Genomic DNA, 19,848 nt, shown 5'->3' with positions numbered 1-19,848 from the left:
AAGTCACCTTGCTCTCTGTGTATCATCTACCAAAGCAGTGGTTCTCAATCTTCCTAATGCTATGACCCTTTAATACAGTTCCTCATGTTGTGGTGACCCTCAACCATAAAATTATTTTCTTTGCTATAATTTTGCTACTGTTATGAATTTAATGTAAATATCTGTGTTTTCCAGTGGTCTTGGGTGATCCCTGTGTGCTGTGGGATGTTCTGTATGTTAAAAGTGTTGCTCTGACTGGTTAATAAATAAAACACTGATTGTCCAGTAGCCAGGCAGGAAGTATAGGCAGGACAAGGAGAGAGGAGAATTCTGGGAAGTGGAAGGCTGAGGCAGAGAGCCGCTGCCAGCCACTGCCATGAGAAGATGTTAAGACACTGGTAAGCCACGAGCTGCGTGGCAACTTATAGATTAATAGAAACGGGTTGATTTAAGATATAAGAACTAGATAACAAGAAGCCTGCCACGGCCATACAGTTTATAAGTAATATAAGTCTCTGTGTGTTTACTTGGTTGGGTCTAAGCAGCTGCGGGACTGGCAGGTGAGAGAGATTTGTCCTGACCGTGGGCCAGGCAGGGCTGGAGAAAACTCCAGCTACACCTGTGAAAGTATAATTCAACCCCTAGAGGGGGTCATGACCCAAAGGTTGAGAATTATTATACTAGGGCCATTACATTTCAGGATTTCAGAAAATCCTGGCATGGATATTATACATGAGCCTTGTGAGAACTGAGAACTATCAGATTTTTTTCTGTTTGTAAGTTAATCTGTCAACATGCAGGTTACATGGATGCTGACAGAAAGCATGAGAGTCTTAAATTAGAGATAAAAAGCAGTTTTCAAAGCACAAATGGTGTATCCTTCATAGTCTTGTTTCACTTTGTCCCCCAAGTCTCATCTAGTGTACCTGGTACACATAGTGGGATACACCACAGCTCAGCAACCCAATGCTTAAGAAATCTGAATCTTTTAAAGTGGGTTGTAAGTACCTCCCTGGCCTTAGAGGAAGATAACTATCTCTAGTCTGTGAGACTTTTTGCTATACAGACATCCTTAAAAATAGTCTACGGTAAAGACAATTACCCCACTCCCAAGAGCTACAAAAATGTGAGCAATCTGTGGAAACTTACTGATCAACACACAGTTCCTGTTCCCCATCTGTGGGTCTGACTCACAGTAGCAAATAGAAATCAGGTCTATTTCTCAATGGGCTTTCTAGCAGTTACAAGGAGGCAGACTCTCACCTGGCATTGAATGACCGGTAAGTCAAGGAAGTCCAGAGGTAAAACAAGTTTACAAGGAAGCAATGAGGTTTTTACCACCAGCATCAGCCTCACCATCACACCACCCTTTATAATAAGTTGCAACCACAGGAAAACTACCATAGATCAAGAAAGTCCTACTCATAGATTTTGCCCAGATAATCAAAAGCTGCTAGAAAAAAAGTCCATCATGGTCTCAAATAAGCCTGTACCTGGCCTGAAACATCAGCTCTCCACTTTGTACCGAAGTAGTTTGAAGAGGATAGGAAAGAGGGCTATGAAGAGAAGATATGAGTTCAAATTCCTAGCATTCACATAAGAGCTACATTTGGCCAAAAATGTTTGTCAGCCCATGTTTTCTGTTGGAGGCAAACAGATCCTTGGAGCTCAGTGGTCAGCCAGCTTAGCTGAAACAGCAAGTTTCAGGTTCAGTAAGAAACTCAGTTTCAACAAATAAGGTTGAATCTGATAGAGGAAGACACCTAAGACTTCCTCTGGCTTCTACATGCATGTGTATGGGTACATATAACTACACACGTATACCACACATAAATGTGTGGGAGAGTAGGCTGAACTTTTAACTAAACATTTTTTTTTTTGGTTTTTCGAGACAGAGTTTCTCTGTGTAGCTTTGCGCCTTTCCTGGGACTCACTTGGTAGCCCAGGCTGGCCTCGAACTCACAGAGATCCGCCTGGCTCTGCCTCCCAAGTGCTGGGATTAAAGGCGTGCGCCACCACCGCCCGGCCAAACTAAACATTTTTAATTGTAAGATTACTTATTTTGGAATAAAAAGGCAGATAAAAGTCACACACCACAGGGGTTAGTATTGGTTTTTGTTGGGGATTTTCCTTTTTTTTTTTTTTTTTTTTTTGGCTTGCCACCTGCCAGGAGCAGCTCTAGCCACTAGCAAAGTAGTGGTAAATATGAGAACAAAGGCCTGCTCTTAGTTAGTTCTCTAACTGAGATTTTAATGGAGTAAACAGAAAACAAATGGCTGGGGAAAGGAATTATTTTAAAGACTCATATATAAAATGAAAAGAGTTAAAGGGATAGCATAAAACCAAGTTGACAGGTGTACGCAGACTATTTTTAGCAAAAGGGGTATTTCAACTCATATCTGGGAAGTCTTTCTTGACATTCTGGTTTCCCCTGTCAATAAACAAGCAAAAACATCATAATTTTAGATTTGGTCAGACACATTCAAGGTGGTATGACTATAGACATATTTTAATTTTAGTATTAAACTTTACAGCATTTAGGCAGAGAGATACAATTTCATCTCTTCGATTATTAAATGTTTAGCTTCAGATATCAACCATAAATTTCTTTCTAAAGGGCACTAAAGTCCAGCCTTTACAATTTATTGTTTGAAAAGGTAAGATGATGAGTTATTTGAAAACAGTTACCTCCTGATTTATCTCTGCAATATGATTTGATAGGATGACCCAGAGATTCTGTGGGCCAAGAAAGCAGAAAGTACCATGTCCTGGGCTAGTTTGTCTTGTTATAGCAAAGGGAGTGACTGGCCATGGTATAAAGAACAGCAATGTACTTTTCACAGTTCTGAAGTATAAGCTGGGGAGTCCAAGATCAAGACGTGCAATGGAAGACCCTAGCTCTGTTGTCAAGATTGCTCCTTGAATCCTATGTCTTCCAGAGGACAGGAATGATGTGTCTTTAGACAGGAGAACACAAAAGACCAAGCTCACTGTTGCCAGGCCCCTTTGAACACCTGAATACCTTGCAACACTGTTACATTGGGAATTAAATTTTTAGCCTGTGAATTTTGTGAACACATTCAGACCACATCATGTAGTACTCAGAATTAGCTAGATGTGTGCTTGATCTTAGGATGTTAACTCAAAATTGAATGCCCACGCAGTTACAGTTATAGGGAAGGGAAATGCAGGGAGTTGGGAGAGTGCTAGAGGAAATGAGTATCTTTGTCCAGAGCCTCAAGATTGGTGAATGTTAAAGATGTGTTACAACTGGAAGGTCCTGTTGTCTGGCAGGTTCTATTAGTATCTGATTGACAGTGGCAACAAATAGCATCATCAAATAAATGCCCTTGCTAGTTAGGCAAAATTGAAACCAAGCTTGGATCATGGGTTTTGAGACATTTTAGTAAGAATCAACCAGAAGGAATAAGATCGCAAAGACATTCATTAAGAGAGAAAAAAGAATTGCCATTGCATCAACAGCATAGGCCCACAGAATACTTGGGAAGGTTGGGAAACACTCTGCTCCTCTTCCACACTGAAGTAAATGACACGATTCTTTTTTTGTGTATGTGTAAATGTGTGTGGTATGCATACATGTATACATATATGTTCACCTGTATGTGGATACACATATGTGTGTGTACATGTATGTGCATGTGTAAGCCAGAGGCTGATGTCAGTTGTCTTCCTAGATTGCTCTATACTTTGGTTATTGTGGCAGGGTCTCTCAATGAACTCTAGTTCACCAATCAGCTACATTAGTTAGCCAGGCTACATTGTCCCAGGAGCCTTCTGGCTCTGCCTCTTAAGTGCTGGAATTCCAGGTGGCTACCCCACTTGCTGGCTTTGATGTGGGTTCTGCCATCCTCATGCTCTCAAGGCAAGCATTTTCCCCACTGAGCCATCTCCCCAGCTCCAGTGATAAGGTTTAGGACAGGATATGGTGCCTTTTAAAACAAGCAGTCTTCTGAGAGTGAATTAGTCCCAATACAAAGAGGTTTTTGGACTAAAAGCCAAGACTCAAACTCTCAAACTGTTTTTTTTTTCTTTTTTGGAGGGGGAGATGCAATACTTGTGCAAAAAAAAACATTCTTTAAAAACATCATAGGTCTGGGCATGTAGTTCGATGAGAATTCCTGGCTTCTATCCCAAGCACTACAAAATAATTGTAATCTATGAGTATAAATTCTGTAACAGTCAGGAGGATCCTAATGACTTTTAAAACATATCCTGTGGCAGACTGTTTTTACTGGTATTATCAGAATATTTCCTTGTTTTATGTTTAAGAATTATATATAAGTATTATTTGTACAGCATAAATATAAGGCACTAACTTGGAATTTATACCCAAAGGTATGATCTCAGGCACTTAATCTATGGGTTTTGTGTTGTTATTTTTGTTTTACATTTTATTTAATCGATTGTTTAGGACTTAAAGGAAAACCCTTTGTTTTAAGCATTTTATCCTTTTATGGAGATTCAATTTACATGTGTATTTTATCACACACACTTTATCCTTTCACTCAATCAAGCTTGATAAGAGTGTGGCTCTTTAAATAAAAGAAAGGGGAAATTGAAAGGACTTAGTACTTGAGACGTAATCTGTGACTCAAAAATGCATTTACAAAATTGTCTGGCTTTAAGAACAGTGAACTTTCAAGGTGCTAAGCTGTACTATGGTGGAGCTATATTTATCATTAACAAACGTGAATGTTAGCTGAAGAAAATATGACACAATAGCCTTACATTGTGAAAAAACAATTTTAATGCCTGATTTATCATCTTTGTGGTAAAACTTGATCAGTTATCTCTTATTAAGCAGCTGCTTTAGCTTGTCATTCTTTAAGTCAACAGGGACACTTGATTCAAGGCACAGATCCAAATAGTTCTGCCAACAGTCTCAATCTATACATTCTACTCCAAATTCCTCCAAGATACTCTCAATTTTAAATGGATGCAAATATTTAGTTTTGCAACTTTAGTCATTTTCTTTCTTGGAAAACAGACTGAGAAATTACTTACTCCTGGGGTGCTGGGCAAAGGGCAGGAGATACTGGTAGGAATGCGGGTGACTTCCCTGAAGGGAGCTTTGTTGTGCTTGAGCCACAGCCAGTTAACCTCCCCCAACAACAGAAACTGCCAAAACATCAGTAGTCCAAAGAGGGGCACTCAGGTCCCGCTTCCCGCCCCCTGACTATCAGCATCCAGAAGCAATTCTTTGCATGGGTGCTTCTTCATCCTGATCCTGAGTGGCAGCTCTGAGGATTAAACTCAGGTCCTTTGGAGCAGTCGCTTTATGCACATTAGCCCCCTGGGGTGATGAACTCCAAAACCTCTATTTTCTCCCCTTGGCTCTACCCTGCTCTCACAAAACCCTAGTTAGCCACTGTGCTACACAGCCTTTCTTGGATTGTAGGCTATCAAAAGAAAACAAAACAAAACACCAGACCCTACAACAATATGATGGATATGGTAATGAGGGTCTTTAGGGTAGTGGGGAAATTCCAAGATCCTTTAGAGCTGAGACTTGGGGACTCCTTTTCTTTTTTAACATTGAGACTTCACATTCTCATCAGCAGAATCTTGCTTACAATAGCACAAATGATCATTTGCCTGAATAAAAATCGTGTGTGTGTGTGTGTGTGTGTGTGTGTGTGTGTGTGTGTGTGTGTGTATCCATTAAAAAGAAGTCCTTCAAAATTGTCAAATGAAAATCAAGATGAGTTTTCCCTTAATAGAGAAAATTTTCCTGCTTAATGACAGAAGAAAGAGAGAAAGAAAGAAAGAAAGAAAGAAAGAAAGAAAGAAAGAAAGAAAGAAAGAAAGAAAGAAAGAAAGAAAGAGAAAGAGAGAGAGGGAGGGAGGAGGGAGGAAGGAAGGAGAAAAAGAAAGAAAAGAAGGAAGGAGAGAGAGGGGGAGAGAGAAAGCAAGAGCATCTGGCTTCTTTCTGTGCTACTTTGAAGCTTTTTCAGCTCACTTCCTTGTTGTCTCTGTGAAGACATTGTTCTTTTACATAGACGTTATTTATCCCATGGATTGTGGTACACTTCCTTCTGTGCAATCCTTTAGTAACCTACATAGAAAGAAAGCACTGTTCCATTTCTAAAAAAAAAAAAAAATGCTTGTAATTCTGATCGAAAATTTTAAGGGGAAAGATACTGGGGGGAGGAAAATGGAAGTTATATCATTCTGAGAGCACTGACTGGGACATCTTTAAATGCCTCATCTGCAAACACAGTCTCTCTTGTGTATATGTGTTCTCTCTCACAAGCACTCCATATGTGTATTTATGTAGTAATCCCTAATATCCAAATTAAAAGACACTCCTGCTCTGGTCACTCAAGGCAACGACTTTGATAATACACACCCTTCAAGAAATAGGTCAGAAGATAGAATTACTTTCTATTTGGGAATTAAGATAACAAGAAAAGCACAGTGACTCTTCATTTGGCTGAAATTCTCTGGAAACCTAAGAGTTCTGGTTAATTTGATTTTCTGGTTAACTGAACCTCAAATACATAACCTGTTTTTAATCTTCACTGAAATGTGTCTAAAATGCTTGAGTCCACCCACTTTTACTCATGCAACTTCACATCAAGTGCTTGGTTTCAATTAAAGGTTCTTAGGTAATTCCAAATCTTATTTTTCCTTTTAGGTCATCAATATATTTCTTTTCATTTCACCATAAAGAGAGATTTCAGAGACTAGCTTGAATGTATAACTGTTTCCATACCCAGTTTCACATTCATCATACAATCAATCACCTTTGTCTTTATATTTCACAAATGTCTCAGAAAAGTATCACCGAAATTATAATTAATGAAAGGCTCATTTATTGATAAAATTAAGAGGAAGGTTAATTAAGCTTTTCAATGTTTGTATATTAAAGGAAATTAGTAAAATTTCCTTCTCTAACTAATGTTAAGTTCTTAATATAATATTTTAATATAGTACTTCTAACCAGTTTTGTTAGCACAAATTAAAGACTAATACTGAAATATATTATCTTTAAATATACATTTAAAGAGTATATATATATACACACTTTACATAATATATTCTTTTTTTGTTTTGTTTTGTTTTTAGATGTAGGTTTCTCTGAGTAGCCGTGGATGTCCTGGAACTCATTCTGTAGACCAGGCTGGCCTCAAACTTGAAGATCCGCCTGGCTCTGCCTTCCAAGTGCTGAGATTAAAAGCATGTGCCACCACAGCCCAGCATAAAATATTTCTTATTGAGAAAATGCTAGTGTTTAGGTTTCCTGGTGGAATATAATGACAGCTGAATAGCCCCAGATGTCCTCTTTTACACAGTACAGTTCAAACTAGTCTACCTTGGGACCCCATTGCAATTTCCCACAGAAATCTACCCTATGGTAGCTTGAGCTACCAAACACTATAAGCATATTGAATTAAACTATTGCTAAGATAAAGATATCTCTAAACATATACAAGGCTTCCTAACTTTTAGTAAAGATTATTTTGGAAGAAATTCCTGCCAGGGTAAGATAGGGAATGACTTTGAAAATGTTGACTAAGATCATTGCCAACTCTACAATTCCCAGTAACTTCCACTGTATATAGAAAGACAAGACCAGTAAGACTGAAGCTTAGATCCCCCCACTCTCTCTCATTCTCTGTCTCTCTCTCACACTCTCACTTGCTTGCTCTCTCTCTCTTATACACTTACATGTACACGTGTGTGCACATACACACAAACAAGACTTCTTTTTATTTTTGGGGGGGTGTAGGTATTACCAAAGCAACAATAGACATTTTTTGAGTTCCTATTATGTGTCAGAAGTTTTGTTAAAGACTGTGCACACAGTAGAGTTTTCATAAACATTTTTATGAAGAATTGAATGGGGCCTGGAGAGATGGCTCAATGGTTAAGTTGAGAGCACTGGCTATTGTTCCAGAGGACCCAGGTTCAATTCCCAGCACCCATTTGGCAATTCACAACTGTCTGTAACTCAAGTTCCAGGGTACCTGACACCCTCATACAGATGTTCATGCAGGCAAAATACCAATGTATATAAATAACAACAACAAAAAAAAACTGAATAAAGGTGAAGAGCTTAGCTATACCTCACATATAGATTGACAAAAGGTCTACTTATGGGGAGATCAATGATGTCAAATTAAGTGGCAATATTGGTGTTTCTCAATGATGACTATTTTGAAACTGGTACAGTTGTTACATCCTAACTTAGAACTCTATCATAAGATATAAATATATTTGTGTATTTATTTTATTAACTAATATGATTTGAGCACAAAACTGCAGGATATTTTGAAGGATACATGTATTAATTGTATATTTAAGATTTTATATTTCATTGTGTGTTGGGGGGGGGTTCTCGTTAATTATGTTGCTCAAATTGGCCTCAGTTTCACAATCCCCCTTTTTCCTATTTCTAAGTGCTGGGATTAAAGGCATGCACTTCCACATTAGCTATATTTGAGATTTCAATCCAGAGCTCAGCATAGACTTTGGAAGACCAGATGAATGGCTTGTCTTCCTCTTCATTGTGTCTTTGCATCTGTGCTGCCTCCTCCCCCCCACCACCACCCCCCGCCTCTTTTCTTAGTGTTGTACTAAGAAATGTAATGACGCCAAAAGCCTAGTCATTTTTCCTTTCTAAGAACTCTGCAAGGACTTTTACAGACTAAACACTTGGAGAAGCCAAAAGATACTTTGTAATCTTAAACAGGGTGCCAAGTCCCCAAGGTTGACTGGCCTCTAACATCTGTCATCCCAGTGATTTCCAGGTTAACTGGATGCATATAATGTCTAGGGTTACAACATCTGAACAAGTAGCCTCATTTCATTTATTCTTCTGTCTTAGTAATAAAAGCAGCATGAAGGAGTACTGCAGATAAGGAAAAGGTAACTGCGTTTATTTTTTACTACACACTGCAAATAACGTGTGTGTGTGTGTGTGTGTGTGTGTATGCACCTTGATAAGAAATAATTACTTGGGAATAGATACTTATATAAAAAGCAAGGAGTACATTAATAAGTCTAACATGCATAAATCCTCCTTTGCATTTCTTGTTTTGAAACATTCTTTCATAAACCCATAGCCAGCATTTTTAGCACATAAAATTTGTTATATATTTTATATAAATTGGCTAATCTCTACCCAGATCCTACATGGTAAGGCTCATTTGTCACATTCTGTAGATGAGAGAATGAGGCTCAGAGTTTAAGGGACTTTTCCCAGGGCCACATAGTTGGTATGTGGCACAGCCCAGTTTAGAATCATCATTTTCACAACTCTTAAAATCATTTTCAACAGGCATGAAAAATGTTCCTCCTACATTAGGAACTTTTGGTATATGAGTATAAAGAACATTTGGACTCTAGGCTCTACTACTTATAAACTAAATTTAAAAGACTAGCAGTTACACATTGGTCAATCACCTCTTCATCACCAGGAGCCATTAAGGAATTTCCCATGCAAAGGTCTCCTCATTTTCCCTTAGGACAGACATCTGGATCATATCAACAAGAGGGTGCTTTAAGCATGAGAAAGTTTAGGAGAAAAACCCAAGACTGGATTATTTCCATGAGTCCATTCACTGATATCCCCTGAGTACTCCAGTTTTTACATAACTACTTTGTCATCTATTTCTTCCACTCAGTGAGCAATGGCTTGTGACCTCCCAGTTAGCAAGTTCACAAGATAAATATATCAGTTATAATTAATGTTTACTAGAATAGATGTAAATATTTAAAAACACAACAGTTCCAAGCACATGTGAGTTCCATTTTACTTTATGAAATATTAAAAGTCCACGTGTCTACCTCATTAATTATAACTGCTCCCCACCCTGACCTATATATGATTCTTCCTGACATAAATTGGAACAAGGTGCTCAGAATGGAATCAGCCTATACTCCAACTGGGCTACAAAATGTCTCCTTCCCAAGCCTCTCAATAAATGTATCCTGACATTTTTCTAAGACTTAAAAAAGTTTACGAATTTAAAAAGAGGGCTTAAAGACTCACCACAGTTGAGCCCTACAGTAACTGTTGAAATATCCAAAGTAAATAGAACTAAAGGGGCCTGGGGAACACTAAAACCTTGTTATAAAAGAAGAAATACTCCTTAGTATTTTCTTTTACAGAAAATAGCATACGTGCATCCAACCAGCACTAAGAATGAAAGGTAAACTTTGAGGCTGCCCTCTAGAGATCTAAGCGAGGTATGAATGAGCCATGTAAAATAGTTCTTTTGCTACAAGTGAATGATTGAGTTTAGCTTGCCCATTCATCTTAAGTGTTAAAGGCAAAACAGAGAATGGTTAACTTTTTAATAGTACTTTGCTTTACACGAATGCACTGTGTACTCATTCATCACAGTTCCCAAAGCAGGTCACCTAGACAGGGGGTTACCACTAAGAAGTAGTATTCCACAGAATGATACTTCTGGTCATTTTTTTTTTTTTTACATTTCAACCACAAAAATGGAATCATACATTGCACTTTGCTTTGTTAGTTGTTAGTTTAAATATTATATATTGGGTGATTTTTCATGTTCAAAGACTTTTCTGACTTCTCAAAATCAATCTTAAATACCTTTTAGGACAACTGACGTATTGCAGCTACTTTACAAACCAAATAGACCATATAAGCTAAAGATAAAGAAAGTGAGCAATCCACCCAGTACAGTATATACTATCAGTGGAAGATAGTTCTTAGTGGCAAATAATCTTACTTTTTTATATAAAGCATAGATATATAAAGATATGCAATATAGTAGCGTTATTAAATTTCATAAAAGGTGGAATGTGGAGAAGGTTTGAAAAGGTCCTTTGGTGGGTGGAAGCAGTAGATAATACGTGTTGTGGAATGCTGTACAACAAACTGGCTAGTGTGTCCTGAAGATGTATGTGTTAGATAAGATGCTGGTGAGCACCTCACAAAAGAATAAATCAAGTGAGTTGGCATCACTATTCCTAGGTCTTACTCTGTGCTGTCCTCTTGTACACACCTTGTCCTTAAAGTCTTCAGGTACCCTAAACAGATGACCCAGGAGTTTATAAGATGGCTCCTGAAAAACTACTGGGCCTCCCTCTGTTTGAAATCTGGGTCATTTACTTCCTGATGTAAGAGACTTGCTTGCTTGAAAAATTTTTCTATTTCTGTAAATAATTTGTCATTAAAATAACAATGCATACACTCATTAGTCGAAGGAAAAATCACCTCTATAGAGGTGTATTCAATGCAGATATGGTTGGTATAAAGAAGCCTTGTTGACAGGTTTTTTTAAGTGTTGACTTAATGAATAACTTTGCTGTTAACATGCAGGAGCCAGGAGCAATGAAAAATTCCCATGCCTTTAAAATCCACAACCTTGGCACACTTCATAATGGACAAAGTTCAAGATATTCATGGTTTCCCTGACTTAAAAATTAAAAAAAAAACCCAAATCACACAAAGTAGCATTATTATATTCTGAATACTCTTTTCAAAAGTTCCTATTAACTGATTTTTCATAATTTCCTTAAAAAGTTGACTGTTAATATGTGGCCTCTGAAGAGCTCAGTCCTTCGAAATAAGGCAGCACTTGCCTTCCCTTGGACACTGGCTTGAGGAATACCACATGCTTCACAACAATGTGCTGATTCGCGAGGTGCCTTTCCAAGTCAGTGCCTAGAGCAGAAGTCTGCAAACTAGCCCACAGAGAACCTCTGTGCCAAAGCCAACTCTCTGCTTCTTTCTGTGGCCCACATTTTTAAAAGGGAAATTTTAATATTTTTGTGACTCAAGAAAATTATATAGACTTAAAATTTCAGTGTCCATAAAGAAAATTTCTCCGGGAACACAGTGGTTATGTAGTTTATGGTTGAATTTAGGAATCTGACAGACTGGAAGGCCCCAAATATTTATTATCTGGCTCTTTGTGTGCAAGGATACTGAACACCAGCCTCGATTCATGTGGCATGAGCATGGTGCAAACAGCTTCGTATTTTGTTCAGTTATGCTCCAGGCTTGTCTACCGAGCTGAGAAATGACATGATCCTGCTTTGAACACTACTCTTGTCAAAATCCCCCCCACACTCACATTTGCATACACCTGCACAATTTACTAAGTATTTGGAATGGGAAAGAAGAAAGTGGCTGCCATTCCTTATATTTGTGAGACTATTCTACTTGCTAGAGGCACAGAATCAAAGTGTTTTAATTTGGGTTAGAAATCTTTGTTTGAGAAAGAATGAGATAACTCTGAAGACTGGTGACCTGGGTTCGATCTTAACACACATAAAGGTGGAAAGAGAGAATCAACTCCAAGATGTCCTGTGTTTTCTATATGTATGCTGTGGTACAGGTGCCTCTCCAAGCACAACATGTACCCCCACACACACATACAAATAATTCAATAAAATACATTTATAATTTTTGAAACAATTGAACAAATGGTCCTTAATATTTTAACCACAAAGCCCCAATTCATTTATTTTAAATTCTGAGTGCTCATCATCTTTTAAAAACAGCTTTATTAAGACATAATTTACATGTCAAAATATCCAATTCATGCACGCAATTCAGTGGATTTTAGTACATGCACAGAGTGGGGTAGCCACAGTCAAAATCTAACTCCAGAATTTTGTATCACCCCATTAACAGATGCTCCCCAATCTTTTTTCACCCCAGCTTCTGGCAACCACTAATCTTCCTGTCTCCATGAATATGCTTCCTCTGGACATTTCATAAAAATGGCATTGTATGGCCCCTTGTGTTTGCCTTCGCTCACTTAGATGAATATTCTTTTAAAACCTCTAAACTTTCCACAAATCCCCAATTTGCAACTATATAACTGATGAAGCCATTATTGGAAAAGTAATTGATTGCATGCTCTCCTTAAGGCTTTACAAAATGTTTGTATAAAAACCCACAAACATTGGGCAGAGGGATGCCCTGAGTCTCAGCATGCCACTTAGGGCATCAATAGGCCACCACCTGTTGATTCTATTTAACCTAACAAATATTTATAGTGTATATACCAAATATGGCCCAAGATAGGGAATAAAATATGCCTCAGAGTTTCCTGTCTAAGCTCTTCATAATCTTCCATTTCATTTACATACTGGATCAATTTATGCCCAAGAAACACTGAGCTATTTTTCCAACACATAGTATGAATTTTTCAGAGTTTCAGTCTTACATATGAAAATAACTTCTTAACAGGTTCAAAATTGGAGCTGGAGACCTGGCTTGGTGGTTAAGAGCATTAACTCCTCTTCCAAGGGACCTGGGTTCAGTTCCCAGCATCCATATAGCAGCTCATAGTTGTCTGTAACTCCAGTTCTAGGAGACTCTACAGCCTCACACAGACCAATAAAAATAAATTTTAAAAAAGATAGAGGTTCAAAATTACTCCACTTGCTTTTTACTTTCCAAATCAAACACATTTAAGCATAGTTAGCCTAGACAAATGCCCCAAGAAGGTCATGTTAGCTTTTTATGTGGTGTGCTGTCAGAAGAATAACTGTGTGTGCTCTGTGTCGAATAAGGAGGGCCACGCATAGGTAAAAGTAATGGGTACGTGCACAAGGAATTTAGCTAAGGACATATTTTGTCTCCCATTCCAAATGTGAAACTCCCACATTGAACTGGCTCTCCTGAAAATTCCCAATTGTGCTAGCCTTCCTGGGGACCATTCAAAAGGAGCTGGTAGTTACATGGTAATTCAAATGGTACAAGATCCCAAGAGATCATCTCAAGGCCTTTAAATGCCAATTATATGGATTCTGTAACAGGTTGATGATAAGAAACTGATTTGGGGGTTAAAAAATGGCTACAAAAACAGTTCATCCTCATCAACTTGAAAGTGGAAAAGGTGAGGCCTAATTGTTCTTTTCTTGGCATTAGGAATTAAACTCAAGCTAGATAAACATTCTACTGAGCTGTACAACTTCAAGCCCCCTTTTATTTAAATGTGTATTATACATTTTTATAATATGTTGTTTGGAGATAGTGTCTCATAGTCTGGCACTGAACTAGGAATCCTTCTGCCTACTGAGTTCCAGGATTACAGATGTGTGTCACCATGCTCAGCTTTGGTAATGTCTTAATATAAGCAAGAAGATACTTTTTAAAATGTTTGTGTAGCAGTTTATCTATATTGGTGACTGTTAGAGATTCTTAATGTGCCCAGATACTTATTATCGTATTTAAAAAACAAAACCAAACAGGTGAGCCAAAGGCTGTAAGCAGTTTCTCTGTGCTTAAAGATATATGACTGATAATTATGCTCTAAATATAGGTTCTTTAAAATGTAGCATATAGCCAGGCAGTGGTGGCACACGCCTTTAATCCCAGCACTTGGGAGGCAGAGCCAGGCAGATCTCTGTGAGTTCAAGGCCAGCCTTGTCTACAGAGAGAGATCCAGGACAGACTCCAAAATTACACAGAGAAACCCTGTCTAGAAAAAAAAATGTAGCATATAGGCTCAAGAGCTGGCTCAGCAGTTAAGAGCATACGCTGTTCTTGCAGAGAGAAGACTAGAATTCATTTTCAGAAACCCATGTCAGCCATTCACAACCATATATAACCCCAGCTTCAGTGGACCCAATCAATGCCTTTGGCCTTCACAGGCACTTGTACATATGCACACATGTGCACACACACACACACACACACACACACACACACACACTAAATTATATATATTTCAAACTTGCTCCATCATTATATGGGGGTTGTATGATAAAACTTGACATTTAAAACTCTAAAACAGTATGTGCTTCTTAGAATAAGCTCAGGAGCCATATTAAGAACCCATCTCTGGCATTAGTAATTAAGAACACAGAATTTAAAATCTAGTAGGATTTCATGGCCTTCAGCTAAAACTAAGAAGGCCTTCTCTGTGTTTCTTGAAATTGTATTTCCTACCCTTGGTTGAAAGTTAAAGTTGTCAAAACTCTTACACAGTTTGGAAAGCTTTTAGAAGTTTCTGCTAAGAGAAAAGCAATGAACAGTGAGTCTCTGATATACACATTTATAATTTACATTTAGAATTTCCTTATACTGTACATGGTGTCTTATGTTATACCTTGAAGAACTCTGATGTAATTTCACATTGGATAGGGCACTGGAAAATCTTGACAGTTTGAATGATGATGTTCCACTACACAGAGGTAGCCTCCCCTCCCCCAAAGAATCAATATAGTACATTTAAAAACTTTATGTTCAACAGACAAGTAAATTGAGGAAGATTCCTACAGGTTTCTACAACATTGAGTCACTGAACAAAACTGTCAACCTACTGGGATCTTTTCAAATTTTTCTCTACTAGCATCTTATGGACAGGCTCTTCTGCCTGTCAGGTTGAGCTGCAGCCTTTTCAGGAGAGAATGCTCAGTTGTTCATATGAACTCAGCAAATCAACACTGGTTTGTAGGAAGATTTTGCAACACTAAAAGGTCATCTTCTACAACCAGTCCTCTGTATTCCTGGGCTCAACGGCCTCAGAATCAAACAGTAATGGATTGCAAAAACTTGAAAGAATTTACATATGTAGTGAACATGTACAACTTTTAAAAACGTCTCATTATTTTCTAAATATTTGAGTAAAACGAGTCTTTGCACTTTATTGTACTCCATATTACAAGTAATCTAGAGGTAATGTAAAGTACATACAAGGATGTATGCATATTATATAGAGTACATTAAGCTGCTTTATATATAGGGATTGAACATATATGGATTAGAGTGTTGGCAAGGGTCATGTAACCAATCCAATGCATATATACTGAGTGGTGACTAAAAGAGTCCTTGAACAAATGATTAATAGAAAAAAGGAAGGCAAAGACCAGCACAGTTGAAGGTCAAGGTTACATTATTAGGCATATTCTATGAATGTAACTGTCCTGGCATGGTAGACAACTTGGCAGGCAATACTGGAAATTATAGGTATCTTATTTGAAGTTCTAGCAACCCTTTCTGTAAACTCTAAAATGAATGAGCCTTTTAGTTTGTAGACAACATAAGGCTGGACTGTAGCAAAAGGATGTGCATGATGCTACGAGAACACAGACCTTAAATGAAGGAAGAGGAAGGATGTCAAAAATTATAAGTAAATTATATGATGAACACCTGTACCAGTTCCTCCAAGCAGGGTCAGTTAAATGTAGGCAAATAATTTGTAAAAAAAATTATTCTGTATAATTCTGTAAATTAGGGAGGTTTTATTTTGCTTTAGTGAATATTGAATTTCTTCTACTAAAGCCTTTTCATGCTTGTAAATTGAGTAAAGCATTTTCAAGATATTTTGAGTATTATTTGTCATGCTATGAAACTAATAAATTCATAACTGTATTATCTTGTTGTGGAGGTCAGCCTGTGTTTGAGTATATTTTTCCTTGTAATTTCCTTATTAAATATATACACTCTCAAGGGGTTTGGCTATATTGAACTGTCACTTAAGTTTAGTCGGCTGGGATCACAAACAAATGAACACTTCAAAGCACACCTTCGTCTCAAAATAGCAAGACCTCTAAGCAGTTTATAAATCTCTGTTTCTAAGAAAGAAATGCTTCATTCTAGATTGGTTTAGCATTCCTAGGGGATTCGTATTACAATACAACTCCATGGAATACTTCTCAGGCACAGCCACAGACAGCAGTAAATCAATGATACATACTGTCAGAATTTTTGGGCACACTGCAACAATAAATATTCTGTTACCAAAAGGAAAAAAATGAGGGGAGGATGAAAAAGCAAAAGCAGAATTTCAATTTACAACCACGGGGCTTGGGATGTAGCTAAATGGTAGAGCACATGCTTAGCATGCATTAGGTCTGAGTTCAATCCCAAGCATCAAAAGATAACAAAGCAATTTATTATATGAACTTTTATCATAAGAGGTATAATTTAATTTTTATACAGGTGATTTTTATTCTACATGTAAATATGACACATTTTAATTCTAATTTCAGTAAGAACATACTACCTGTAGCATTTCAATCAATAACTACTTTCATCCTATTTTAATTCTAAAATAGAAAATATATTCCTCATATTAAAATAAGTTATATATAAATATATTAATTTTACCCCACTAAAAATATTGGATTTTGTAGGTTGTATTATAATTGTTATCATAAAAAACATAATTTAAACTTGAAGACACTATCACATTTTTTTCTTGACTGATTTGGAGCTCCTTGTATATTTTTAAATTGTTTTTCCTATTAGTGGATCTGAAGATAAGCACTTACATTGAATCAGAGAAAGATCCAGGAATTGTGTCAACTTCTCCACAAAGTTCTCTATGCTAATATAGATATAGCCTATTGAAGTATTTTGTTGCTCATATGGTTTTTGAAATAACTACAATATCCAATATATTATCAACACAAAGCAAAACAAATCCAAATCTCATCTAACACCAAGATTTGTTCTTGATTTATCTATGTTAAATTGGTATATCAAAGCATTATGTACAAGGGCTTGAGTGCAAGTCAAGATTATCATGTGAAGTAAATTAGGTTAGACTCAGACAAATATAGCATATTTTCTCTCACTTGTGGATCCTATATTTTACATAGATATGTAAAATCAGTATGTATAACATAGAAGTAGAAGGAAAACTGTCTAGAGGAATGAAGGGGATTAAGAGGATGGAGGAAGAGGAGAAAGGGGAGATATGAGAGGAGGGACAGACTCAAAGAACCCCATGTACTTGTCTGAAAATGTCTTTATGAAACCTAGCAGCATATACCATGAATATGTGTCAATAAGGAAAAAGAAAAAGGGCTGGTATCTTCCTTTGTCAGCTACCAACATGCAACTATAATATGTGAAAACATTTAAAAATGTTAAATATATTAATAGCTGTCAGAAACAAGGTAACCTGAAGCTAGAGACTCTCCCTCTCTTCTAATAGAAGGGGGATCCTTAAGTAGAGCTGGTTTTGATCGCCAGTTGGTATTTGACAATGCCTTGAGACATTTTTAATTGCTATACTTTGGGAGGTGGTAGTACAATTGGCATTTAATAGGTCAGTGCCAACATTGCTGATAAGCATCCTACAACATAGAAAACCACCACAAAGCATATCTAAACCTTGAATGTAAATAGTCCCGAGGTTGAGCATCCCTGACCTCGAAGAATCTAGATTAGATGCTGAAACATATTAAATATTCAAGCCAAACAAGTTCAAGTGTTTTGTGAGTCGATATGCATCTAAACATACATCAAAAAGGGAGATGGATTGAGGCCCTGCTCAACTACAGCAAATCCAAGAGTAGATCAATATACTGGAAGGGAGAATTTAATATTTTGGCAATTTTTACAGATGTGAAATGTGCCCATTCCCCAGAGAGAATGTGGATGCACATGGGAGTGGGTATCAGCCTGTCTGAGCATGTATCAATTCTTGACATTTGTCAGAATATAACTGAAGGCCAATCGAGTACTTAAAGATATTTATTGTACAACACAGCTCCTTTTCTGTTCTCAGTATTCTCAGCCACAATTCAACCTGACAATATCTGACAATCACAGGCATTTTGGATCATTCAGTCATAAATAGGCCCAATTTAGGTGTTGGCATTTTACCTGAGAGGTTTTGAATTCACACCTACACATGGTATTATAAAGTGTCTTCTAGACCTTTTAGGATGTAATGCAAATGAGATATCACCATTACTAATGAAATGCCTAAAATCTAAATTGGGGCAAAAACCAAATGTTAGGGGAAGATTTAGAGAAACTGGATCACTGATGCACTGCTTGTAGGAATGCAAAGCTGTTCAGCCACTGTGGAATAGAGTTTGCCAGTTTGCTACAAAACTGTTTGCACTTACCACCAAACCCAGAGACTGCCCTCCTGGGCATTTAAGGCAGAGAAATCACAACTTGTGGTCACACAGAATCTTGTATATAAAGATTCTTAGCAATTTTATTTGTAGTATCACCAATGTATAAGCAACCCAAATGTTTATCAACAAGATGAATAGTCAAACTGTGAGACATCCATACTATGTATGGAGTGTTAGACAATAACAATAAGGAAAAGAAAATAAAGAACACTTGCAGTAACCTGGATGAAACACCAGAGAATTATGCTGTGTTAAACAAATGTCAACCTCAAAAGAATGCACACTGTGCAATTATACTTACATCATATTCTTAGAGTAATAAAGTTATAGAGATGGAGGGCTGGGGAAAGACCATAGTGATAGAGCACCTGCTTGGTGTGCAAAGGGTCTAGGATCAATTTCCAGCACTGCAATAAGAAGAGTAGCAGCAGCAGCAGCAGCAGTAATAGAGGAATCAAACAGACTAGTAATTACCAAAGGTTAGGGAAGGGGAACAAAGGGGGTTGAATGAAGGGTTTGGGACACCTTCCCCTAGTCTATTTCCTTTGTCCTCCCCCCAACATTGTAAACATGTATGATTAATTTAAATAAAAAACAAACAAACAAGCAAAAGCAAATTAAAACCAGGAGCTGCACACCATATGCATACTCCCATCATTCAAGAGGCAGAAAAAGGAGGATTGGAAGCTCAAGGACAGCCTGGCTCCACTGCAAGTTGAAGGTCAGGTTTTAGTCTGCTTTCTTGTGAGCGAATGAATGTTCCTAGGTTGATGAGATTCCAGCAAAAGGGTTCATGAGTATTGTTTCACAGCAGAAACAAAGAACTGGACTTAATGTGTATCACAATCAAACTTCTTCTGGGTACTGTGCCTTTTCCTAAACACTTTCCCATAGCTTGCTTATCACATATCCACCACTCTTCCATTTTCACTGAAATTGGTATTGTAGCCACTTCTTTGAATTTATTTACTCCTAAGTTTCTTCCACAGGTATAGATGAAAGGCACATGTTCACTGATTTTTGTTGATT

General features: G+C 37.4%; 1 protein-coding gene across 4 annotated transcripts in view; it reads right to left on the bottom strand.

Annotated features, from left to right (window-relative positions):
- Positions 1-19,848, bottom strand: part of Mid1 (midline 1) — a 336,764-nt gene that overhangs the window by 125,143 nt on the left and 191,773 nt on the right. The gene's annotated exons all lie outside the window — the stretch shown is intronic.

This window comes from Peromyscus maniculatus, chromosome X (assembly GCF_049852395.1).
Source record: "Peromyscus maniculatus bairdii isolate BWxNUB_F1_BW_parent chromosome X, HU_Pman_BW_mat_3.1, whole genome shotgun sequence".
NCBI lineage: Eukaryota > Metazoa > Chordata > Mammalia > Rodentia > Cricetidae > Peromyscus > Peromyscus maniculatus.
Note: the sequence above shows the minus strand (reverse complement) of the source record. Positions and strands in the feature narration are given on the sequence as shown.